This window comes from Coturnix japonica, chromosome Z, assembly GCF_054131305.1.
Source record: "Coturnix japonica strain WE chromosome Z, WE-NBRP24, whole genome shotgun sequence".
In the NCBI taxonomy this organism is placed as follows: Eukaryota; Metazoa; Chordata; class Aves; order Galliformes; family Phasianidae; genus Coturnix; species Coturnix japonica.
In genome coordinates, this window is record NC_140702.1 from 24,954,931 (window position 1) to 24,982,409 (window position 27,479).

The 27,479-nt window shown below is 38.8% G+C and overlaps 1 protein-coding gene across 2 annotated transcripts in view; it reads right to left on the reverse strand.

Annotated features, from left to right (window-relative positions):
- The window catches only part of EFNA5 (ephrin A5), a 207,108-nt gene that overhangs the window by 178,964 nt on the left and 665 nt on the right, over positions 1-27,479 (reverse strand). The window lies entirely within an intron of this gene.

The following is a 27,479-nucleotide window of genomic DNA, read 5'->3' on the forward strand; positions in this document are numbered from 1 at the left end:
ATGCTGACTGGCACAGCAAACAGTCTTCACACAGCAGTTCTTTGCAGCCAAGCATTTTATGTGCCATAATGAGGGGCATTTTAGAGACACAGTAATTACCGTGGATTTTAGGGCTTAGGTGGCTGACAGCCTCATAGTGAGAGACTTCCCTACACTTAAGACAAAGTTTCTCATTAAGTAATATAGATACATTTCAATTCAGTTCCACATAGGCAGACTGACAGATAAAGCCAAACTTGTAAAACCAGCCATCCATGGAATGAAAAGTCTCAGCAGTGAGCCAAAGTATAAGATAATTTTAATCAAGGATTGCCATAGAAAACATCTCTCTATACGACAATTACCATTTGCGTTGTGTTATACACTATTAAGAACATTAGTCAACAGTATGGAAATCTTTCTCACACCATTTCCCTGCATCTGCAGTGACAGTATACTATTATGTAAGCATATGTACAAAGCATACTTATTTAACCCAAAAGATGAGAAATAAAGACTGATGATACACTGAACCCTTTAAATTTCAACCACCCCAAAGAATCACGACCTTGTTTTGCTTTCCAAGTGGACTGTACCATTTGTTGCCCTCCTTCCCAAAAGCAATTAGGCTGTTCTACTGATGAAAATGAGAGTAGTATATCCACACCCTCTCATTAGCAGGAGCGTGTCTTGCAAGCTCCAGAGTTTCAGGAATGCTGAACTGAAAGAGATCGTTACAATTAGTGATGTTTACTGTGTTTACGAAATAGTTTAAGTAGACACAGTCAATGGAAGGATGAACAAATACATATGGCCCACAGATGCTAACAAAAAATGAGCAGAAGTGGTCATTAAAAACCATGTGGGTGGGTGGAGTGTCTTTGTATGCAGAAGGGAAATAGTAAAAGCAACCATGAACAAATCTCTGAGATTTGGGAACCTAAGGATGCCTCAGCCTCAATCCAGCCCCCGGCCTTTTCATGTGCGTGTGAAAGTTTGCATGCCCTACTCATCTGTGAGATCGCAAACAGCCTTTAATATTTCATTCGGCCCAAAGCACAGAGCGTGCTCAAATTCAATACAAGGAAATGCTTTATCTCTTCCTTCACAGACTAATAATCCGACAAAACCAGAAGCGCCAGGGAGTCATGGCAAGTTGTAAGGAAATGACGTGCAGACACTTTTGGACATTTTTATTCCTGTTTACTGTTTGGGACACTTGGAGTGAATAAACACCAATTAAGAGACTTTTGTTCACTGGTGTATAAAAAACATACCCGATACCTAGGCTCCAGACCACTTATCAGAGAACTTTTGCTCTGATTTAATTCTTTGAAACATTTTTCCCCTCTGGCTTCATACGTGTCATTAAATATGATTTTCCTAACTTTTTTTCATGAGGAAATGGATTTAATTCATAAAGTGGAAATACAGACAATTTAACAAATCTACCCTAAACTACAAAAGAAGCACTATGCCTATAGGACACTCTGAATACAACTGCTGCTTTAACTGTTGAAGTTCATGATATTTTCAGGATTACCTTAATTTTCCCACGTGCTGGGACTAACACTATCAGCTCATTCCACGAAACGTAATGCAGTTCTGAGAATATCAGCCATTTACAATGTACCAGATTACGTTGCAGGACAGCACTTTGAACAGCAGAGTCTGGATATGCTCACAGAGACATTTAGATACCAACACCCTTCTCTGCTAACAGACTTCGCTAAAGAGGCAGAAGTCGTGAATTTTAGAAGTTCTGAAATTAAATTATACAGTATTTTGTGACTTTAAAAAATGCAAGTCAACAACAATTGAAGGAAATCCATGTTAATAAAGTAACATGTTTGAATACAAAGCTGTTACTTCCACCAGATGGAGATACAAAATTGCTGTGTAAGTTTATAAATAGTATCTACAGATTACAGTAATGGTCTATCAGCCACCTTTCATCTATCTTTAATTTATCTAGCTGATGTGAGCCTGTTAGAACTATTTCCACACTGATTTCTGCAGCTATTCAGGAATACAAAACACACAGAGGGGCAGTCAACAATGCTGGTAAATGAAAGAAAAGCATCTTTTTTTTTTTCCTATCTGCCTTTATTATATTCAGATCCAGTAATCACTTCATGGCATATATTACTAACGAGGACAAAATGCATGAATTTTAATTAAGGGTTGTACCTCTTTTAAAACAAAAATGGGAGAATCCGTTCAGGCTGTAGGAGCCCTTAGCTAAATGCCCATGACATTTAGAATGACAAGCACTATAATGCTGCTCCGTGACTCCATCAGGCTTCTAGACTTGGCAGCACTAGACACTGTCAGGTAAATTACCGCGCATACACTGTCTGCTGACACTGGGATAAAAAAAATGTGAAAAGACTAAAATCAGACACGTCATGCTGGAAGATGGAGGAAAAGGAATATTTCAGCAATGTACATTTGTGTATGTTACAAACAGTCCTTCATAAGTTATTGAAGTCTTGTCTTTATTTGAGTCTCCAGCATTCTTTGCTATCAACAAAGAATCCTGATAAAAAACAATGATGGAGAAACAAATCTCTTAAAGGTATTAAAAATTTGTCCTATCCTACGACTGGAGGGGAAAAAAAAGGAGGCAAAAAGAGACAACCGACAAAACACTGAACTTAAGAAAGAATCCAGGTGTTGAGTCAGAGGAATCATTACATGCATAGGTTTGATGAATCATTACATTCATAGGTTCTATATGGAAGCCATCACAGAAGAGCTTAAAAATGCATTTTGATCAATATTTTGACATTGCATGGATGCTCGAGGATAAGAAGATGGGCACAAAACTAACTCACAGACCACAAGGCGTTCTGAAACTGCACTATTCTTAACATATTACACTTCCAAGAAACCAGAAATATGTTGAAATGATCCAACATGATAATCAAAACAACACACACATTTCACACAACTTCAATGTTTCATTTATGCATGCTAACAACATTCCTAATGTTCTGAATATGCCTGCACGCCGTATCTAAAGTTTCAGCCTGATATGTTGTGACACTGTTAATTCAGTCTCATATTCACCCAGTTCCAGGACAATCAGTGAGTCACACTGATGCCCCTGAAAAGCTTAACTTCTACTACGTGTGACATTACACATGCACCTATTATCAAAATGAAAGGCATGTTCCATTATGAAAGCACACATGCACCCAGAGGTGCAATGCAGCCATACATATGCTGGATGTCCTTAGAACTGTCATGTCAAACTGTCTGAAGCACTGTTCACATCTACAAATGTAACCGCTAGTTTTGAAGTTTTCCAGTCTTATCAATTCAAACTGAACAGAAGAACCAAGTTTCAATGTTAAACAAATTGTTCTACTTTATGATGACATATTTTGTGCAAATTGAATTTGAGGATTCAAAATGCCATCTCTTCTTAAAACTGGACCAATCTGACTCATCCAATTCAATTGTTATCCCCATTGTCTTAGTGAATCTACTTTTAACAACATGGCATACAGAATTTCTTCCTATAGCTGCCACAATAAGAAGCTGCTGCATGGTTTGCTCTGTCTGGCTCACTTAGCAACTGAAATCAGAGCTCTTAACAAATCAGCAATCCACATCCATTACTAAAGTTAAGCTTGTTACGAGAATTTATTTATTTCTTCACAAATGTGTTCTAGCAGCACCTGAAGGTAAGAAGAAAAGACTCTTTGATGGAACTGCGGGAGGCAAACAAAGCTGACTGTTTAGTTTCCTTACAGGGGCATATTCAAGCAATCATAAGTTTGGAAGGGGCTAACAAAATGTCTCCAGGTCAACTGTCTTCCTGTATTGTTATTTGTTACAAATCATTTCTTAACCACAGAGATGTCCCTCAACACGACTACTATTAAAAACAACAGCCCCAAGAAGTCTGTATATTCAGAGGAAAAAGAAATGGCTTGGTGATATCTAAGCAAGTAGGAGGACCTGTCTCCATGCTCTAGCCATCTTCAGACCTTCTAGAGTAAGAAATTATCATCCTGCTTTCCCCTGGTATAACTTTGAAATAAACTTTCTGAAGCAGAGCTGTGCACATCCACATTAACAGCATGCGAAATTCTACCACCCATTCATTATCATTTTTCTGTGAGAGCCCCAAGTAATCTTTTTTAAAACTTTGGAGTTACAGCCATTACACAAATTAACTCACTACAGCTTACTGGGGTATGGAAGGAGAAACCTTACAATCAATAACTAGAGAATTAGACCCATTCATCCAAACTACTCATCCATAAGACAGTCCAGCTGTATGCTTTTTATTTAAGGTGATTTCTCTCTTTTATGACATGATGCATTTTATTTTCTTATTAAATATGATTTAAAAGAATGAACTATTCATTGTAGAAGTCAAAAGCAAATGGGCAGCAAAACTGAGCTCTGTATCACAAATATTAACTTTAATCTGAAGAGGCACAAATGGGTTTTTCTGCCATCAGGGGGTCGAAGGATTAAAAAATTAATGTCTGTCCATCCAGACAGAGAACAGCTGTTCAGCTAATAAGCCACATTTCCCACTCCATGCACAGGACTGCAAGACCAAAAAGCTCTGGCTGTACTGAAACGAGCTTTGCAAGCTCTTAAGTTGCTAAGAAGTGCTCCCTGCAAAATCAGCTCCAAACTTTTTCCCCTGGGTAGACACCTCCCCTTCCTTGTTTAGTTGCCAAAATCTCATCCAAATAAGACTACTTTTCTGAAGTCTACTGCTTCGTTTCCATATGGTACATTTATTAGCCATGCCATACGGCAGGTAAAAACAAACCTAAGTGTGCAACTCCTCCCAGACAAACATTTGACCGGTGTTCATCAGCCATATTTTCAGATTTTCCAGGCATCCACAGCTACCAATCAGTTCTGACAGAAATTTTAGCCCTATGCTGCCAGTACTAAAGCAAGAAGGGATCTCGCTCTAGCCCTCTGCAAGTTATTTCTTCCTTTGGGGGCAGCTAAGAAACACTCCTTATAATCAGGGGTATTGTGTTTTTAAATTACAAAGTGCAGCTGCCTTATAGTGGAGAGGGATATGTAACCTCGAATTGCAGTTCTTAAGAGGTCACAGTTCAAATCCAGTTATGTATAGGAGGATGAGCAAACTTAGCTTTGATTAGCTGCAAAGTGGTAGAACCCCCTTATTCCCTTCCTTTTCTCCCTCTCCTCACTCCTCATCTTAACTCAGGACAAAAAAAAATAAAAATAAAAATAAAAATAAACCTCTCTTTGCTCCACTGATCTGTTGTTTGTGGAATGCTATCTGCCTGTGCGCAGCCCCTTGGCCATCTGGACCATGAAGGGCCCTCAATCTCAGCCCTGAATGGTAATTGTCTCAAAGAGCAACCTCACAGGCATTTCAGGCAGTGGGGCTTATTAAAATCCTGAAGGGCAGTAATCCCTGAATGCCACTAAAAAGATCCCCAGCTGCTACCGTTTATGAAGTGGGCTTGACAAGGGAGAGAAAAGGAGAGGGAGCTTGGGGGAGGGAGGGAAGAGGAAAGAGGAATTTAGAAGAGGCAAGTTATCCAAACAGGGCCCCCATCTGAGGAGTCACGTTTTATCAGCTTAGGCTTTCTTGTCTCGGTTCCCAATGGTGTCCCCACCCCAGCCCCTCCTCAGCTCCTGCTTTCACTTCTTGCCAAGGGGCTGGGGGCACACCTCACAAACATACACTTATAGAAGGTCTAAAATCAGGTATGGAGGCAAGACAACGATGGCAGCTGAGAAAGGTAGAGGCAGAATGGAGGTCTGCCTGCTCCCAGTTGGTACTGAGAAAATTCCTAGATGTGAAAGCATTCAAAACCAGGTTTCTCAGTAAGCACACGTCTGTTCCCCTGTAATTCTGAAAAGGCTTTTTCATCTCATTAGGTTAAGAAGATTAATAAAAATTCAGCAGTTTGCCCATTGCTTCTTCAGAAGTGGTGAAGCAAGTTTAAAGATGCAGACGGAAGGGTTTTGTACTGGAAACAATAAGGGGGGTGACTTCTTAAATCCTTCGTTGTCATCCTCCATTAGAGATAAATAGATACCTTTGCTTAAATTCTTCAAACAAACACTATATTGCTACACTTCTTTATTTTCTATTAACCTTCATGAAAAGCTTTAACCCTTCCAAAGTGCAGGGACCTTTTTGTTTGTGTACTATAATTCACCATGTAAGTGAAAGCTTTCTCTCATTTCAGTAATTATTTAGACAAGCTGTTGAAAAGGCATTATAGAACACCTATCCAAAAAAGATGGCTGTGAGAAATGAAGAACATACGCTGATCAACTGTGGTACCTTAGTACAAAAATGCACTCAAAACTGAAGCTGAATGTGCAATTTGCATTTCTTCAGATACTGCAGTAACTTACTATTTTTTTTTCAAGTTATTTTCAAAATATCTGAAAAACATAAAAATTCTGCATTAGAAAAATCAAATGCAATTATATGTATCAGGTTTTGTTGTTGTTGTTTCTTTTTAAATACTCTGAGTGTTCATCATCTAGGCTCCTAAAAAGATGAATCTGTTTTCTCACTGGAAATTATATATTTTGCCTTTTGCCTTAGATTCTGCAAAATGCATTCCTTAATATAAGAATGTGGATTTTTTCCAGCATGTCAGAAGTAAAGCAAAAAAAACCCACAAACTTCTGCTTGTTTCTTGACAGGTTGTGGCAGAGCCTTTCATAAGCTACAAGTTTCTCAAGACTACATTAAGCACAAATATCACAATATCTTAATGTCAGCCCTCTACCATTTCACACTTTTCTGAAACACAACTACGTCCCTGTACTCTAGAGAAATGATCAGATGAATGCGTAGGTGACACATGCAATGTTTACAGGTATTAGTTTAAGCTTTTAGGACTCTTTTTTTTGTCTCTCCCAGAAAATGTAACCAACAGCAGTAACTCTCGCACAAATGTGAACCTAGCAGTCTGCATCAATTTCCTTACACTCTATCAAGGCAGAGGGCTGGATTGGATATGATGAACAGTATCTGCTGAAATGAGCATAGTTCTCTGTCAGACAGACAGGTGCCAATTCTGATATTCTGCCACAAGAAAGAAATACTGCTGTTTTTAAGAAGGATCTTTGAGTCAAACCAGCAGTTATTTTACTGGACTTTGTATGTCGTATTCACAGACATTAAATGAACATGATAATTTTCTGTTTACAAAAATGACAGAAATCTATGTTATCCTGAACTTTTACGTCAGAAAAGGGACTGCAGACTATAATTGGTCTTCAGAGTTGGGTCCATACTTTGTTATGTCCCGTTCAGCACAGCAATAATATACATTGGCCCAAATATTTATGGAAAAGAAAAATGTCAGTGCATGTTTGCAGATTCCATAACATAAAAAGGCAAACATTAATCATTAAGATCCCACTTTTATTGACACATCTTGAATTCCCTGGCTGTAAATATCAAGTATAAAATTATTACATTAAAAGAGCAATAACAGAGTGAGGTATATACACACACACACACACACACACAGAAAAGACAGGAATATAGAAAGCTTCACAAAAAGCGGTCTAGACATAACATTGTGGTAAGAACTAATTTTATTTTGTTGCTGTAACTCATAATTGTTTTCTTTTAAGTAGAGATATAAAATATACATACAGGATATTATATATATATATATATATGTCCTAAGCATGGGTAAAAGCAGCCATTTCAGTAACCTCCCCAAAACAATTTAAAAACATAATAATATTTAAAAAACAAAAAAGACTGTATTTTTCCTGTACATCATGCCTTGAATTTCTCTTTCTTTACAACTAAAATATAGCAAAATAAAAAACACTAACCAACCAAAAAAAAAACAAAAAAACAAAAAACAAAAAACCTACAAACAATACAGGTTACAAAGAAATAAAATTATGTTGCCCAATTACAGTACCATTGTTTGCAACAGGTTCTTACTAATCAAGCCAAGTGAGTTCAGTTCCGCTAAATCTCTGCTTTTACATTTCTCTTTAGTTACAAATGAACAAAGAAAGTAAGTCAATGCAGAATGCAGTTAACACAGAAATATAAAAGAACTTAAAATTCAACTCCTTACTGAACTCAAAACACAAAAGCAAACCCACATGAACGGTGTTCATAAGAGGTTGGGTACATCCCCGATTAATCCACCTAAAGGACAGGACTGGCGAGGCATGAACCATGGGATCCAGGAAAACAGCTCTTTACCATGTTTTGTGATTTGAGTTTATTCACTGAAAGGCCACACAGCCATACAAAATGGGCTGTACCAAGCAAGGAAGCAGATTACAGTGAAGCCGAGCTGAAAATCAGCACCCGCACACATGGTAAGGGGTTTCCTTCTTTTTGTTCTCAAGCAGATCTTTTTCGATGTGAAAGGTGTAAGTAGTTAGCAGTGCACTAGGCAATGTAGCTCTACAATGGTGCCTGCCCCTGCACACAGTACTTCAGTCTTCATGGAGACATGCCTAGCAAGTCTTTGAATGCTTTTATTTTGTTCTTTGTGGACTCCTACTGAACAGCAAAACGTTCTTCTTGGAGAAATTCAGCTCCTCCCAGCCCTTATAATTCAATTCTATCTTAAAGACTTTTACGAAAACACTGATAAAATTAGTTTTATATATATATTATTATATACATGTGTGTGTGTATATCCAAAAGCTGTAATTAGCCCATTTAATCTGGAAATAATATCTGCATACCATAAAAATTTGTTATTAGTAAAACAAGAAATACAAATGTAGGAATTCTAAGAGAAGCAGTGGATGTGACTGGGTGTGGAGGAGGGTATTTTGCACCCATACGATACAGTTATCATGCTCATTTTGAGCATGAAACCTTGAAATTTCCAAAAATGTCCACAAAACAAAAGAGTCAATAAAGGCTGAAGAAAATGTGTGGCAGTGCACAGTTATAAGAACTAACAACTGCCTGTTCTCCAAACTGGCTTTTCCTAAAATGGGAAAACAGCTGGTAGGCATCTTACTGTACAAAATAAAGCTGCATTATGGGGCTCTGTGGCAAACATAGCATTATTAACAGAGATAAAAATAAAAACAAAAATTACCATGACTTATATGTTTTCTAAAAAACTATTGCAGTTTAACATTAGCTACAGTAGAACACAAATTCATAACAGTTCTGACTGGCCACTCTTTGTTAATGCAGCCAATCCATTCACAAATTATCTCAGAACAATTAATTTGGTAAGAACAAAGAAAATAAATCTACACTAACCTTCAAAGATAGAAGAGGGATAAAGTAAAATAGTGACATTATCTGTATGATTTCATGCTGTTTCTAAACCTGAGGAAAAACCCTTTCAAAATGCAGACATTTTATGCCATCACATGAGTACACATGTTAAAGTTAACACAAAAATCTTAGGTTCATGTAACAGCGGACTGGTCCAATCGTTGCAGAGGCTGTAAGTGAATTTTTCTTTCTGTACAATATCAAACATAATATTAAAATTGTTATGGGAGGTGGGGAAAAAGGAAGAATAGCATACAGAGATGAGAAGGAAATAAAGAAGAAAACTGGACTATGTAAAAATCTGGTTACCTGTTTCCTTATACTGGCTTTCTTGAAAGACACTTAGCATTTGAGCAAATAATAATTAATGTTGTTTAACTTTTGCATGGTAGTGCTTGTAGCGCATTGGTTTTCAGTAAAATGTAATTTCCAGCTGATGCTTTACAGTAAAAGACATAAATAACAGTTAATATTAACAACTGGCAGGATGTAAAGCACTAGTTCAAAAGAAAATACATCTACAGCAAAAAAAAAAAAAAAAAAGAAAGAAAAAAAGAGAGAGAAAGAAAAGAAAAATGCAAAAAACTTTCATCTTCTGTATCACAACAACTACTGTGCCCCAACTGCACACTTCTATCTTCAGAACATATGAGGGAACTTGAAGAGGATCTAGTGAGCAGCATACAATACTTACAGAGAGCATTCTCCTCTATAGGAAGAAAAAAGTTTGGGGAAAAAAAACTCACACTGCATCTTACATTCATTACGAGTATTTTGCACACCAAATGGCTGATCTCTAGTGAAAGAGAACCCTGGTTAAGTAAATTAAAACTCACATTCTTCCACAGTGATTCCTAATAGTACACTGCCTACTTACTCATCAAAAGTCCATTTTTTATGGCTTTGAAATACTACTGCTCTCTATAGGATTGGAAAACAATTGGAAAACAGCCTTTGCTAGCTGTAAGGCAATGTAGTTAGAATTTCTTGATATCAATGTATTCATGTTTTGAGCAATTTCCATCTATGCTTTACCTTCCTTGCCCCACCCTTGAAGATGACTTTTCTTCCAGCTGCAGTGATGCTAGAGAGTACAAGCAAAGCACGCTGCAAACTCATTCTTATTAACGTGGTGTCAAGCACTTCCCCTGTCTAGACAAAGAGCCAGTGCAGTAACAAGACAATCCTACTCCTATCAGAGGTGAGTAAACAGAATTTGCTTTCATACTTAGAAATTTCATACATAGAATTTGCTTTTCATATTCAAAATATCCCAATACGCTGTACAATAATGAGATAGATACACTGTCATTTCCCTAATCTTAAACACAGAGGGCAAGGCTTTGTCTTGCGAGTAGGAAGAAAAGGAGGTCACAGGTTCTTTGAAGTTTCCTTACATCATCCTGACTGAAGGAGAGGGAATGGAGAACACAGCTGCGACAAAACAGACAGCAATGAGGACACATGACCATTATGAAATGTGTGAGAAGCATTTATTTCAACACATCCAAGAAACACCTATCTAGAAGCAAAAATGAATCAGCAGGAAAGATTTTATTTTATTTTTACTTTAAGACCGGCAGCAGGTACAACATTAATCATATATTTCTTTGAAGGTTTTCTTGGGCGGGAAGACGGGGGGAACTAGGAGGCCCGATGAGATGAATGTCACTTTCATCACAGCAAGTGATGAACAGAAAGAGATCTATATGCATACAGAGATTTGGTGCAGGTGAATGTAATCTAGTGGTTGTACTACCTACCTAGTCAACACAAGCAGTCATCCTAAAAAGTGAAATATTCTGGCAAATGAGAATTTAAAAGGAACTTAGGCCACAAACCTACTAAGGAAAGCAGAAAGGAACGGTGAGGGTAATAGCAGGTGAGACAGCTCCCCACACTGCCTTTGACCAGAAGTCTGTGACCCACCTGGTGCCACCACCAGCAGCTTCTCCAGCAAGGAGGGACTGGTTGTGGAAAGCACAACAACCTGCAGCCTGTCTTACTGCCAAACTCCCAAATGGATTAATAAGAAGTAGCTGCCTAATCAAAGTATATCCCCTGCATCTTGCTTTTCTGCTGTACAGCCAAGACAACAGCTAGATGGAACAGGACAGCAGCAGTTAAACTCTTCAGCAAACTTCTTCCACCACCACCCTGGTTAGAGCCTCAAGCAACAGGAGAGAAACCTGCCCAAGAACCCGCCCTCATCACTGAGCTGTTCATAAAGTGTGGCAGAACCTTTACCAGAAACACCCCCTAGGTGAAAGATGTCGGTGCCCCTTCCCGTTCCCACATCCTGCTTAATTAATGCCAAGGCTATCAGCTAAGTGCATCTAGCACCCCTTGCTGAAAAAGAAAGGGTGGGTGCTGTGAGTCATTCCACCTCAGCAAAGTTTTCTGCAACCCGCAGCAAGTTCTCGCCGCTGTTTTATTAGAAGCTTCCCTCTCCTTTGCAGTGGTCAGTTAAGTGTTCGGTTGTGTTCTCCCACTGTCTTTCTTCTTCTCCTAACACATGCATGCTTTAGCCTTGGCTATGGAGTGCTGACTGAGGAGAAACAATAGGAGCCTTTCAACTCCACACAGGAAGGCTCAGCTCAGAGACCCAGTCAATATTTGCTGCAGTTTCAAGCCACTGTTATACAGTTCCTTCAAAACAGAGCTCACTAGTCAGGAACCCCCAAGCGTTACCTGATTTTATTCAAACAGGGAAAAATGAGGTAAATTGATTACAACCCAAACCACTTTTTCTTGGGAGTAATCACTACCACAGAACAGAAAGACAAAAGGAAATGAGAAGAGGAACAGAAAAGGTACGGAGGACATTGAACAAAACCACAACGGGTTTGAAGAGTAAATAGCCATTTATAATTAGGAAGGCCATTTTTCTCCAAAAACTGACTAGCAAAGTTCAAAAACTGCATACCAGACAGTTACAATAAACAAACCCACCTAAGATGACCCAAGGAAGCAAAGTATGCAAGGAGGCTCATCTCATCAGCTACCTAAAGTTCTTGATGCTCTCTGCAACACCTGTGCCACAGCACAGCCACACGCCGACTATGGCCATGCACCTTTCCACACAGAGGGATGCATCTTTCTGTTCTGCTTCAATACAAGTAAAAAATACAGCAAAAAAAACAACAACAAAAAAAAACCAACAAACCACGTTCAGTTTATTGAGAGAACTAATATAGGGAAAAGGCTAAGAATTGGTATTTTTTGTATTAAGTCACAGCCAAGATGTAATTATTCATCCAAAAAAGAGATAATTTCATAAATAACAAAAATACCAGTAAATGTTTTTTATAATATGTGCAATATTGGGTTAACCTTCTTTGCTGTGGAGAGAGCGGTCAATTAAATACTGTCCTTCTTCCAGAAGCTTGCAGAATGGAAACAACAACAGCAACAAAAACAGTAACAACAGAATGAAACATCCCATTGCAAAAGACTGTCATTTGTAGAACTGTATCCCTTCTTTTGCTTCTACCATCGCCATACACATTAAACACACAGAAAGAAAGAAAAAAGAAAAGACACACAAAAAACGCTTCTGAGAGTGAAAATCCGATGGATTGACAATCATCATTTACCTTCTCAAACTGAAAGGCAGCTGTATGATTTTTCCTTTAGAATGGATGGAGTCTTGTCTGAACACGCTTTCTCACGTTAGACTGCACTCAAAAGTTTTGAGCCAGAGTCTGACAAGCCACAGCTTAAACAGGAAAAATTACAGCTTAGCTTCAGTGGTGTCAGGATCTTTTCAAAAACACAGTTTTTGTCAGCCCTGGGGTTAAAGTTCACATATCAGCAGAACAAATGCATCTTCCCACCTCCCCTTTTGTAATGCCCGGAGGAGGTTTGATAGTTTGAGTTGGGTTTTTTGTTTGTTTCTGTAGTTGTTTTTTTCTTATGTTTTGCTTTTTAATGTTGCATTACTGTCATGGCTTATTTTATTTTATTTTATTTTTTTTTTTTTTATTTTATTTTTTTTTATTTAAATAAAGTAGCAACAGATGGGGTTCCAACTGCTTTCCATTCCATCTTCTTGTTTTAAAGCAATGCACAAACACTTACAAGCACAAAAAATAGGTAGAAAGAACCAGTACAATTACAGGAAGACACCGACACATCTGCAGCAGAGGTCAGACTCCTGAGCAAATGGAAAGTACTTGTTTACAAAACAGTTCAAAAGAGGAAAGTTGTGAAACTTCCCAGTCTTAAGGAAATGAGTACAAGCTCCACTGTACAACAATCAGACAGTAAAAAAAAAGCTTATTACTACCCTTTCATAGTTCATTCTCCTAAACCTATATGTGGGGTGTATGAATAAACAAACACTAATTTATTTAAATAAAAAAAAAAGCAACTAATAAACTATTATAAATAAAATACATGAAACTATGCCTAAAAGACGAGCTAAGGTAGAACCAAAGATCTGAAAAGAAAAAAAAAACCACATCAGTATGCAACAACAGAGAGTAAAATGGACTTCACGGAAACAGTGAATGAAAATGAATGATTAACCACTCGATAGAGATTGAACGAAGTTTCATCTTAAAAAGCGCTTAGCATTATTAACAATGCTTTCAAATTTCAGACTGAAAAAGAACGAGGCACAGAGAAGTGCCATCCACTGAGCAAGTGATGCTTACTTTGTTCACTTCTGTTACTTCCTGAGTCTGAAGGATAAAAATCATGACATCCCCAATGATTCACTAAAGTATATGGAAATTCAGTGCAAATACAGCACGGCATCTGATCAGAACATGCTAACACGTGGTTTTATTTACTCAAATCAATGAGTACTACAGAACCCCACTTACAGTCTGTTTACTACTGGTTGCTACGAAAACCAAAGAAAGGAGTAATTAGTAATTCAGCATTATTATAGATCAGAAGATTTTGCATTGCCGAGACATCTTCTCAACAACACCCTGTATTTGTGTAAACATCATTACTGCTTAGGATATATTATTTTAATATCAGCACTCCTTCAGCAATATGGACCATTAGGTACATAGAGCAGGAAAGGTTCTCTCTGAAACCTATGAATTTATCTGCAAATGAAAATCAACTAGTCAATAAAACTTGTTTCCTTTTCCTTCTCTAAGGTGGGAATGTTTCTGAGGCCGTAGCGGTCCCCAGCTATGCCATCCCAGCAGCAATCACAGGAAGCAGCACTGACCTCTCTCTGGTGCACCGCAGGGGAATGCCACAGAACTGCTCGCCCAGGTACCTCACCAGACCTCCAGGGAATGACAGCTACAAAGAGCTTCTGTGCCTTAACATTTTAGTTATGGTGCGTAAAACAGAGGACATTCTGTACTGAAGATAAGGCTTTTATAACTGGAAAGGAAACACATTAAGCAAGAAGTTTGGGCTAAACCTACCTAACACTAATTCTCAGGCAAACATCAATTCTTGTAGGTATCCGGTACTAATTTCATGAAGAAAACTAGATGCATCTTCTTTATGTAAAATAAAAAGTAAGAACAGCAGCAAACTAACACAGAAACCAAAATGAGCACTGCAATAATCTGATTTACTCGCAGAAGTTAGAAACGTGAAATTGGTTTCATCACTAATGTATTAGATCCACACTACACCTAAAATAAAGTGCCTGTGAAACTCCTCCAAACGCTTTGTTCTGAAGAAGGCCATTATACCAGCACTAAATCAAGAAAGCTAATGTGAAAAATGGAAAATGGAGAATTCTTTTTACAGTAAGCTATAAAATATAGTTCAGTCAGAGACAGGGTCTGAAAAAGTAATATTAAAGGGATGTAGTAAATCACACACACACAAAAAAAACTTTTTGTTTTTTATAGCAAACTACCATGCTTTGGATCTGAAACAGTAAATATGGAGCTTCTCTTCATAAAGTGTTCCTGGCAAGTAACTTCTATTGAGAAAATGTTTGCTTAGAATTTGAATGCAATGAATAGCCAGGATATAATGAGAAACAAGCATGATCTACCTCTCTAATTAATTTTCCTTCTTCACCTACACTGTCACTTGTTATGATAATGTGAATCTTAACCTTAATGAGAAATTTCATACCACCTTGATTAAAGATACCATGAATAACAACACTCTTTTTATTTTGTTTTTATTTTAATGAAGAATCTCTTTATACTCAGGAACTGTACTGAACTTCTGCTAGTGAAGAAAATAAGCTATCTGCATACAACTTCTGCGCCAAGTGTTAAGAGACTGATTTATATTTCATGTTTTTAAATGAGAATTATGCTATTAAGCATGTTACAAAATGATCGTATTCTCTGCAGGAAATGTTCCTGGTATTTTTTTGTAAACATAGTTTGTCTGCGGATGGTTTTAAAGTGTAAATCCCTCAATAAAACTGTGTGCGCATCCTTTAAAAGGTCTGTGAACTCAACAAAATGACCTACTAAAATTCACACAATATTCTTAAAATATTAGAAAAAAATCAACCTCACAGAAACTTCCGAAGATCTCTGTGAACCCTGATGACAACGCACTACAAATACATACAAGTAACATTAATTTGGGTCCACTATTCTATAACTGGGTCTACTGACATGCATACTACAAAATATGGTAAAATTTCAAATATATGCACCTTGTACATAGTTTAAGAATTATTTTATTTTAAATGAGATTCAATATTAAGAAAAAGTGGTTTATACCATCAATGTATGTCTTTCTAAAGTAAATATTCCCACTTCATGAGAAACGCGTCTTTCAGTCTTTATACTGTATTTCACAGCCCCTGGACATCCTCAGGTCCTCTGGAAATCAAGAAAAACTTAAGTCTTTGATATCTCTTTAAACAAAACTGCTTCATGAAAAGCCATTTTCTTATTCTCCTAGCAGCCTAGAACACAGTAACGGACCAGAGGGGGGCAACAGAGGGGGGCAAAATCTTTTTTTTTATTATTTTATTTAAGTAACAAATTAAAGAGTTATCATATTAAAGAGTTTACATTTGCAGGGAGGAGTTTTGTGTAAGACTGGTGTTCTGCTTTTGACAAAAGAGAGAATTACTTCCTGAACACAATATTTAAATTACATTACCAAGGAATGAGCTCTCTTGTGTTTGGACGTTCACAAAATCCATCTAGTCTTTAAAGAGCATTCTCTAGGAAAGAGTGGTGTATCATACAATGCTTTGGAAAACACACAACCTCTATCCTCCTAATTTTGCATTCCTGTATCAGACTAAATTAACTTTCACAACCTCAGTGTGTTTTTTTTTAGCACACTCCAAATCCTGATGCACCACGAGCCCCATACAGCTGCTGCCTGTCTGCTCGTGTCTATTGACACCCAGCACCCAGCCCTGCAGCCACCAAGGCACAGCAACCATGTGCCTGATGGGTGCGCGTCATCCCTCTGACCTTCAGGTTGAAAGCCCCGACCCAGCAGAAGCTGTTCAAGAGATCTCAGCCTAGGATCATCAGGTGGAGGTGATCATACAAACAGCCATAGACCAGTCCCCCCCGAACTGGCACGCACAGCTTGCTAGGCCTCGCGAAAAGCCTGACAACTGAAACCATTTATGCTCCATACCACCCAGTCACAAATGCACCTCAATCATGTCCTCTCCAAACCTCTGGGGGCTGGAGCTGAACACTGCCTGAAACACTGCAGCAAAAGAGCATCAAAAGAGGATGGATTTAAAAAACAAACAAACAAAAAAAAAACAACCCCTCCAATTTTAGATTCCCTCAACATCTACTGAACATACAACAAAAAGAAATGAAATTCCATTCACCGTTAGTACGCATCAGCTTCTAATTTCAGCTACTTTATTAAAACAAGATATATATTTATATTTCTTTCCTCAAAGAGCTTTAGGGACTGTTTTTTGAAGGGTATTTAAGTACCTGCAGGTATAAAATGGCAGAAATAAAATCTAAAGCAGCCAGGCACCAAGAAGTCTCAGAAACCCCACGCGCTCTTGTCTGCATCTCTACGCACCCAAATGTATTCAAAACCCTAGCTCTGAGGATCTATTCTTTTTTAAATCCGTGGGCTAAAAAAATTTGCTTAAATAAATTATTCATTTTACTGGCTACAGAAGAAAAACATTAGTAAATATTAGTGCAATGGCATGACTTCACTCTTGTGATGTCTTTAAGGACAACGTGCTACAGATAACGCCCTCTCCAGCTATGCACTTGCGCTTACATTGGGAAATACCTGTGCACTGACAAACAGAACTGGCACCAACTCCACCAGAGCTACCGCTGCAGTACTCCAAAACTTCACCTTCCTGATTCCACTGGGGACAACCTGCACACCGGGGACTGAAAACCAAAAGAAGCTGAACAAGCAAAATTATCTGGACGTACTTTCATTCAGCATATTTTATCCAGTTTACTATGCAGGACACAAAGAAAAGCATACAAAGGGTAAGATGACTTGCACACACGTAATAAGTGCAGGCAAATACCAGATTTGATCCCAGCAATTTCATTGGAGAGCTCAATTCACCAAAAAGCGTGCAAGACAGAAAGAAAAAGAGAGAAAGGCAGAAGTGACTCAATGCAAAGGGAAAACTGCTTGCAACTAAGGCAAGAGTGAAGGGGAAAATACAACCTTAATTCTAAGGTCTTTTGAATGAAGGAATAATAAACTTCCAAGTAAATGTCACTTCACTTTGACTGAGTTTCCCCAATTGGGTATTGTATATATATAATTTTATATATATAATTATTAGGCACATACTTTCCATGTTCTTTCCCCCCAAAAGCCGAGCTGACAATGGTGACAGTGGAGTGTGTAATTAGTTTTTATTGTTCCCCTGACAGCCATAGCTCTGGAAGGACCCCTTGCCTTTTCCATTGTAAATGTTATGGAAAAATACACTAATGACAGGCATTTAATTATGGGCACAGCGACCATGATGGGCTCTGTGCCAAAAGTGATTGGCAGATTTGGATACCAGATATTCGTAGCAATGGTTCTTTTTCTTTCCCCCACACCTAGTAACTCATATTACTGAGGTTTTAAGTACCTTTTCTAAGCTTTACTTATTGGTCATAGATATTATGACCAACAACAATCAACTTGAAAACGCATGGGAAAAATGGATAGACAAAATGGTGTCTTTTTGCTCAAAAGCAGCAAGAGATTTTCTCAAAGAGTTCTATCCAGTGACAGCACCATCAACATAAAAGAAATCCCCCCCCCAACTCTGACACGTGGATGACATTTTTATTTACTTTTCAAAAGAGAAAATATATCTATATAGAAATATATTATGTCCCCTAATACATCTTTATTAAATATTTACAAGTCTATCCCACATTCAACTGTAGTTGCTGAGGTGCTTTTTCGCCTGATTAATTAGCAATTGGGAGACACGCTTTTTGGCAGCTCATGTATCCCTATTATTTCGTCTGGTTTGGCACAAAAACTCCCTTTTGGGAGCACCAGTATTTGTACTGTACCCCGCTTAGTGATGGATCACTAATTTTTAATAAACTAAGCCCCGAGAGAACTATAAAAAGATGTAGAAGTGTTTTGGAGCAATAACTGTAAACAAATACAAAAAAAAAAAGCAGGGGTGGGGGGTTGGGAGGGAAGGAGCTTTTTTGCAGTACAGAAGTTTGAGTTCTTTTCCAGATTACACATGGAGAGCCCATCTAGGAGATCACACGTATTCCGAAGACACGAGTCTGAATTGGCTCTTAAATACTCAATCCAAATCTCTGCCTTCATCTTTAAAAAGCTTTTAAAAAAGGGACTAGCTAATGTGGGTGCATATTTTCCTTGAAGAATGCTATATCTGAATGTCCCCTTGCTGTTTCTCATCCCTCCCCCACCACCAGATGAATGAAATTACTCTGTGAAGCAGATCTCTATGAAGAATGACCACACAATTCTGGACCAAACGGTACTAAGTCTATGTAGCAGTCACAAATCCCTGGCTAAATCGAACAAAGCAACATTATTCCTAAGTGGTAAGTTTGGGAATATAAAAGTGAAGCTGTCTGGCTCTAAAGTGGAAACTTGCAAATAGCTATAGAGTCAATGTTGGCTCTCCATCCCCCATCCAGCTGGCTCTCATATCAGTAACTTCAAAAATGCAGTTTGGCATTACGGTGGCTTAAGGCACTCTATGTGCCAGTGCAATGACCATGCTGCGTGTGTGTGTCAGAAGGTCAATACTTTCAAATTCCAGAGTCTCTCTTTATTTCCTTCTTTTCTGGAAACAATAAGAAAGAGAAGAGGATTGATAGATCCTACTTTCTTAACTTCTGCTCTAAAAACCACCCTGCCTGAGCGAATACACAACTGTTTTTAAAACTTGATTAGACATCAACTAAAGGGAGAAAACAAAACAAGAAAGAAAAAATAAAAAAAACCACCACACACACACACACAGGAAAAAAAAAACAACCCAATGCAGCTGTTTTTCCTGCTCATTAACAACATTAATTAGCAAATATCTTTGGAGCGACTTTTTAACAACTCCGTGGAAGCCAACATCATTAAAGCTGTTAGCAGTCCTCACCTAACACTGACGAACAAGCAGAGCAAACTGAGAATTGTACCACAAAGATCATTATCAAATCTAGCAGTAGGTGAACTATTTACTTTTCTACCCAATCTCCTCAGAAAAAAAAATACATCTAGACATTATTTACACAGCACTACCAAACAGGCAAAACCATAGCCACGGACTGGAATTACATTGTCTAGTTTTGAGGAAATGATTTAGAATACATTCAGCTCCAGCTTCAAAGGCACAGACTGATGTAAGGTACTCAAATTTATGTACAAAATTAAAAAATAAAAAAATAAAAAAATAATAAAAATCCCGTGTACGGCACAAGTACTGCAATAAAAATTAGTATGTATTTCTTAATGATTCCCCGTGAGATTAGATAAGGGGATTAAGGAATGTGCATAGAGAAAAGGAAGAAGTTCTTCTGAACCATAATACGAATACGAAAAGCACTACTTTGAAGTCCACAAAAGCAAAAAGGTAGTTCCACTGCTACCCACATGGGAAAGGCCAAAGTGCTCAAATGCCGCTGATGAACAAACCACAAAACACGAATATGCCTCTGCTGACCAGCATCCATCCACAAGCAAAACATGAAATCATCTTGAGGAGGAAAAATTACACTCTTTTAATGAATAAAGAATGCTCACGCTATGCAGTAAACACTAATTTTGGCACAAAATACAACGTAATAAAGTACGCACTTCTTAAATGTCATGAGGCTAAATTTTATCATTAAGGATGAAACAAAAGGACATCTTAGCGAAGTGATAAAAGAAAATGTATTTCACACTCCAGATTTTCACCTCATCAAATGATTCACTACCAAATCACATCCTCTCTGTGCCCCAAAACCATTTCATTACTGACGCACACACAAAAAAAACAGAAATGGCGTCTACAGAAAAAAAACAAACAAACAGGTTTTCTAGAGTGAGTCCAATAAGAACAAAACCAAAAACCATGAAAGTTACTCAGTGATAAAAACACAGGATTTATCATTATTATTAATATTATTATTATATGTATTACTTTCGAACAACTCATTATATTAATATGCTGGTTCGATGATGGAATGGCGAATAGGAACAGTAAAACATTAGTAACATTGTACACACCATATATCAGCCTGGATAGGTAAATTCTTACACCACATTATAGTGCAGAATAAGATCCATAATCATCAAGGCATTTCAAGTAAAAATCACCAAACTTGAAGAATTAGATGTAAGGGGCTGATATTAGCATTTCAAGCAGATCTGGCTAATTAACAGGGCTCTTGTGAATCTTCTCGTTAGTTGATTTCTCTTTTGACAGCATTTTTACCGGCCACACATTTAAACAGAAAAAAAAAAAAGGCCATATAAGTCCTATCACACCACATAAGAGAAAACAAGCATCTAACTCTTTCCCTACATTCTGCAGCAGTCACAAATACACAAACTCATGTTTTTCATAAAACTAGGACCTAACAATGGATTTTCATCAACCTGTCAATGGTAAAATATGAAAGATGCTTTCCCAGATGAAAGATGTACGGGAGTTTTTCCTTTTCTGTTATTGGAAACCACAGTGCCCTACAGGAACAAAATATAATCTCCATTTTTCTCCCCCTTTTTATCCTAATTTTAACACAAATTACTTTTAAACATCCAGGCGAGTGGATGTCCGTGGTTCCGTAATGTACCAATTTACCCTCATTTTCTTAAAAAAGAGGATTTCACACAACCGTGCACGTTCACCTTTTATAAAATAATACCTACCATTTTAAATGAGTTTAGCTATTATTTAAGAGCCTGTAGAGACTACAACAAATAGGGAGAGAGCGCAAAGGCAAGGAAGGCTTCCAGTGTGCGAAGGATTCTCCTGTTCCATTCAGCTATGCCGAACTACATTATAGCAGGGTTTACTCACAATAACTGTAATATCACCAGAAAGCAGTTTCAATAACATGTCTGTTTATTTTAAACCAAACGTTTCCATTTCATTATATTGCTGTGCTGCTGACTGACTTGATTTTAAGCACAAGTGCAAAGAAAACTTAAACAAAACAGGACCCTTTATTCTCCACAGTGAATTACACCATTCAGAAATGCTGGAAGATTAGATTAATCAAGAGACTAAAGACATTTCTCAAAAATCAATGCTCAGAACTGGATAGCAGCAGAAGAAAATCCCCATTCCAAAATACTTCTCTCTGCCTCGCAAAATCGGAAAGGCTAACGGTGAGCCTTAGCAGGACAGGTGCATCTCATAGCTATGAGGAACTGCTCATGCTTCCTCTCTCAGAAAGGTTGCGTCTTCGTTAACATTTTCTCTGAGGAGATCAGAATGACCAGCCTTCCTTATGCGCCTTGTTGAAGCCTAATATTCCAACCCGCGGTACACTGCCCAGTGACACGGCTGCTTCAGGCAGCAGCAGTAACAAGGTACTCTAACAAGCCCAGAGAGCTCTCAGAGCACATGCCTGTAATCTCTGTGTCAAGTTACGTCTGTATACTCGGGCACCAACCCACCTGGCTAACATCGGCCTCAGGGCTGCCAGCGTGAGATGAAACTGCACAAAGGGATGAATGCCAACAATTAAAACATGGAACTTACACCTTTTTAGGTTATTCTTGTTAATATTATTTTACTTCAAATCAAAAAGGTCTTTGCTGGAATTTGAGAGCTACAAAGCACTTTGTAAAGGCTATTCATCATCTAAATGTTTAGGCTTACTAAGAATTATAGAGATTTCATTCTCACACAACAATCACGATTTTACTGTTTGCCACAACAAGGTCCAGTGATACATTTCAATGCATACATACATGCATGCTTGCGAACTAGAAAGGCTGCTCCAAAAGTAACACCTCCTATTTTATTACATAAGCCCACAACATCAGAGGAGGATGCTGGTGGTACAGCGGCAGAGGCTGAACCTTCCTACCATCACCCTGTTGCATACTGTTGCCATGCGACAGATGGCAGCAGAGGAACAGTCTGAAGACAAAATGGCACCTAAGATGGAAGCGCATATGGAGCAAAGCTGTGGAACAGAATTCCTCCGAGCAGAAAGAATTACACCCAATGGTATCCATCAACACTTGCTGAACATTTATGGAGTTCAAACAGCAGACGTGAGCACAGTGATGTGGTAGTGGGTGATGTGTTTCAGGGTCACCTCGTCTGATGTGGAATTTTCAAGTTTGGCGCACAGGCTCTTGCTCACAGCTGGCAAAATTGCATAGTTAATGCTGGTGACTGGGCTGAAAAACAGCATTTTGTAGCAGATAATGTGCTCTATCAAGCAGTGCTATTGTGCTGTCTGTATCTGCTGTAGCTTCTGTGGAAATAAACTGGAGGCATTACTTTCAGAGCAACCTATATATACAGCTACACATACATACACATCCACTGAATACCATGCATATTCACATAAGAACATACACACATTACACAACAGTCCGTAAGTCTACAAAGATCATGACTCCTGTAGGCCTTACTGCGTTAATATACTTTCTTAGCCCAGCGTGAGGCTGGTTGATTACCCGGGGCGGAGGGAGAGAGAGGAGAGGGAAGGGGACAGCTCTTCTTCACCAGTCCCCCCCCCCCAAAAAAGGACATGGGGCTAGCAGAAGAAAGGGTAGTAAAGTGTCCTAACTGTGTGCATTTCAAAAAACCTTGGTAAGGAGCTTTTCATGAAGACCATTTACCACTTAACAAGGTGCCTTTCACAGGAAGGTGGAAGCCAGTGAAACTATTGTTCTTTGTGTGGTTTTTCCATAGAACATTTCCAACTCCCTCAAAAATCCAGTTTTAAAATAAACACCAGAATTCTTTTGGAGACACAAAGCGTTAGCAAAACTACTAAGGGTACAGAAAGCAGGCGTAAAAAATTGAAGGCTCTGGTACTGATCTTTTAACTACAATAAATCAGTCAGAGATTCTTTCAGTTCTTGAAACAGGCTGCCGGATAAAATGCTTTCAAAACATGAGCTATACTGCTTATACGCTCTGAGTACTTAAGGGGTATTATGCTTTCTTTGGCACACAGAAATGATATAGAACACCAAAGCCAAACCAATGCCTCAATTTTGCCCTCTTCAGCCCCAGCTTCTTAGCTGTTCTTTATAAAGGCAATGGCCTCCTTCCTATTCCAACTGCATGGTTTCCCCAGCTCTATATGCACACTAAATTATTCCAAGATTGAAAGCAAACAAACAAAAAACAGGCTACCAGTGGTGAAACCTTCAATCGCTAGTAAGCAATGGGAGGACGCTGGTCCACCTTGCACGCCCTGAGAAGCACGGGGCAGCCATGCACAGTGCTAGGGCTGTGCTGTGGCACTGGGGCAGCACTCACCCATATCTGCTCACCCACCAACCGCAGCAGGACTCGGGTGTGTCGTATGTTGAGTGTACCTTGGTGAAGTCAGATGCCCTTCAGAATCAGTGCCTACACACTCAACCACAAAACTCACCTAACTTTAAACAACCAGGCTGGAAAACCCTGATCTGTGCAGAGCATTCACAGAAGTGTCCGCTCATTTTCCTGTTCAATGAGTCCCAAGTATCTCTCTTAACAAAAAGTCTACCGCTGTTGATGAAAATATGGTATCCAGGTTAGTAACGGGTGCTAGTCAACCAAACGTGAAATGATACTGCCGTATAAAATTCTGTTATCAGCAGATGACTTCTCAGTTTTATTATCCACATAAACAGATGTCCACATACACAAAGAACGTACATCAGCATCCCGTGCCTTTATAAGAGTTCTTTTGGGAATGTAATTTTATACACCATTTTCTTGCATAAGATATAGCCAAATCCAATAATGCTCCTAATAAAAAATACTTGCTTTCCTGAGACTATGAGGTTTGGCCTCTCCATCGTCCAGACTTGAACTGCAAGTATTTTTAACTACCTTGAAACCAGCAGCCATTCACGACGCTACAGAACCTGCCACTGAAATAACTTGGAGGAAAACACCTACATGTAAACCGCAACCATGAAGCACAGTCCTGCAAGCAGAAAAATGTAATAATTACCACTAACACTTCAAGTTGAACTTTGACAAGATTAAAAGCACTAGCAAGTGCTAAGCCAGTAGACCGCTTCAAAATTTGGCTGAGGTGCATGACACTTTGGCTGGATTTTCATTACAGGGACAGCGGCTATCAGGATTAAATGCATATGCTCTACTACCAAACAAACTCCCAAAACTACTCTGGATTCAGAGGGATATTGTGCAACAAGAATAATCTGCTCCTCTGTGTAAGAACACATACACAGTCAGCACTGAAAGACACTGAGGAGATGATTAGAATGCATGTACACCTAATTCTGAGTCCATGAACAATGAAAGTACAAAAATATCAGACACATTTACAAGCTCACTCAATGAATAATTTTCAATACACATACACAGATAAACCACGCCAAACATATTTTATTATACTTCAAAAGCCCAATACTCAAAACCCATCTGGCATTGGACAACACCATTTATGGCACTTCTTGCATGCTGGCAACTGTACCACAAAATATGGCTTGGACTACATGTGACTACAGACTCAGGCTCTGTAGGAAGACACAACTTTCTGCTCCTCATGCTCACAATAATGATCCTGTGGTACTTTTTAATTATTCTCACAGAACTTTGGCAACTTTTCAAGAAATGTAATCTCAACTTTGTTAATGGACTCGCGGGCTCTTTTTATTTACCAGAACACTGTTCACACAAGGAGCGCTTTCCAAAACGGGCCGCTCATCAATTCACTTCTGTGTCTCTTAATAAGGATGAGATCTTTCTGTACATTCGCTGGAATTTCTTACTAGGAAAACTAAACACGATGGTATCTGAGTTAAACTGAACCGTTACAGAATTCTTGGACAATGTTTTCACAAAACCTCCCTTTACTTCGCCTTTAATCACAATCAACAGCATCAACATCTCATTCTTAAACTGAATTAATTAGTCCTACACTGGTTTGTTAATTCTGAATAAACACAATAAGGAGGTAAGCTGAAGCAGGCTGGCCACGTTTGGGGCTGAGAAATGACAGAATATTTTGCCTTCCCACTTCAAACTGTTATCTCTCTTCACGCATTCCCGCTTACTTCTACGTGTATAAAACCAGACCGTCCCTCTCTGCATCTGCCTATCTCTGGAGGCAGATAAATCACTGTGAAGTTGCTCCTACAGCACTGTTAGCTGACCCAAAAGTGCTGATAACCAAACTGAATATTGCCTTCACCTCAGATCCTGACAAAGTGATTTCAGAGTAGAAGCGCTCCCTTCCCTCCGGGTCTCCTGCACCAAACCCACCAGGCGTTTGCCTGCTTTTCTGTAACGCTGATGTAACTTAGGAGGCACTCTGCTTAAAACAAAGGGGAAACGTGCCTGCACACTGCTCTTTCTCATAGCTTTAACTCAGGCATAAACACGGCACATCCAGATAGATGTTTTCATTGTGAGAGGGCAGTGAACGTTTGTGAGAGAGAAATAAATGTTTGTTTTCAGACTGGAAGGTTTCATAGCATCTCCCCATCAAGCCTTCATGCGGTTATTTGGAAGAATAACAAAACTAAGTTTCCTCTGCAGTCTGCTGATGTTTAATGTTGGATTAAGAGCAGATTTCATTAACACTGGTAAAATACCGTTAAACTTATTAAAATCCCCACAAATCCACTCAGTGCACAACTCTTCCGCTCAGACAAGGGTCAGCCATCCCTTCCCCTATTGCTGCCCATGTGCAGCTCCGCGCGCTCATCACACACAGGACCGCCAAGTTATAAAATCCTGACTGCAAGGTTATGTCTGAAGCATTTTATTTTTAGCTGCTATGCCAGCAACATGTGCAGATCGTTGAGGAAAACCCATTTCTTTCAACAGCCCTGCTTCTGCCCAGTGGGATTTGTGAATATCATTTCATTTCAATTCATATATATGTGTATGTATGCATTTTTCCCCCTCCAACACTTTCATTTTGCCTAAAGATTGCAGCAAAGAAAAAGACAAAACAGGAAAAAAAGCTGCTTTCAAGAGACGAGCAATTTCGGAGACTGGTGGTGTTAGGTGCAACTTTTCATCTTATCTGCAACAAACTATCTTTTTCAAGCAGCAGACATAAGGAGAGGAAAACGCAGAGACGGGCACTTAAAACTGCAGATGCTCATCACTCCCAGGCACGGCTGCTACTTTGGGTAAACCCTTTTTGTCTCCAGCTCTTTGCGCCAACCGTTCAGCGCTGCGGCGCTGTGAGCAGAAGGCAGCGCTGGAGCACGGGACAGACTGCTGCCTTTGCACACTTGGATATTCAGCCCGAAACTTCCTCCATCACCTATTCTGAGGCCGCTCCGGAATACAGAGCAGAGGAGTTTTCTGCAGGCGACACAGATCTATTAAAAAACATGACCTGTGACAAAAATCAATGCGCTAATCTTAAACCAAACAGCAGTATCAGAGGCATAAAAAAAGAGATAACCTAAGATAAAATAGCCCCAAATTTACTTAGACTGGCTTGACAGGTTTAAAAAAAAAAAAAAAAAAAAGTCTGCTTGCACGTACTGCAACAGGGCAAAAAAAAAAAACAAAAAACACCCCGTAATCCCCAGGTGACTTTTTACCCAAACACATGGATAACATTTGGAGCGGGACTGCGATTTTCAGATGCTGAACATGAAGGAAAACTCCATTAAAATCACACGAAGCTCCCTTCCTTTCCCCTGAAGGTTGGTGCAGCGG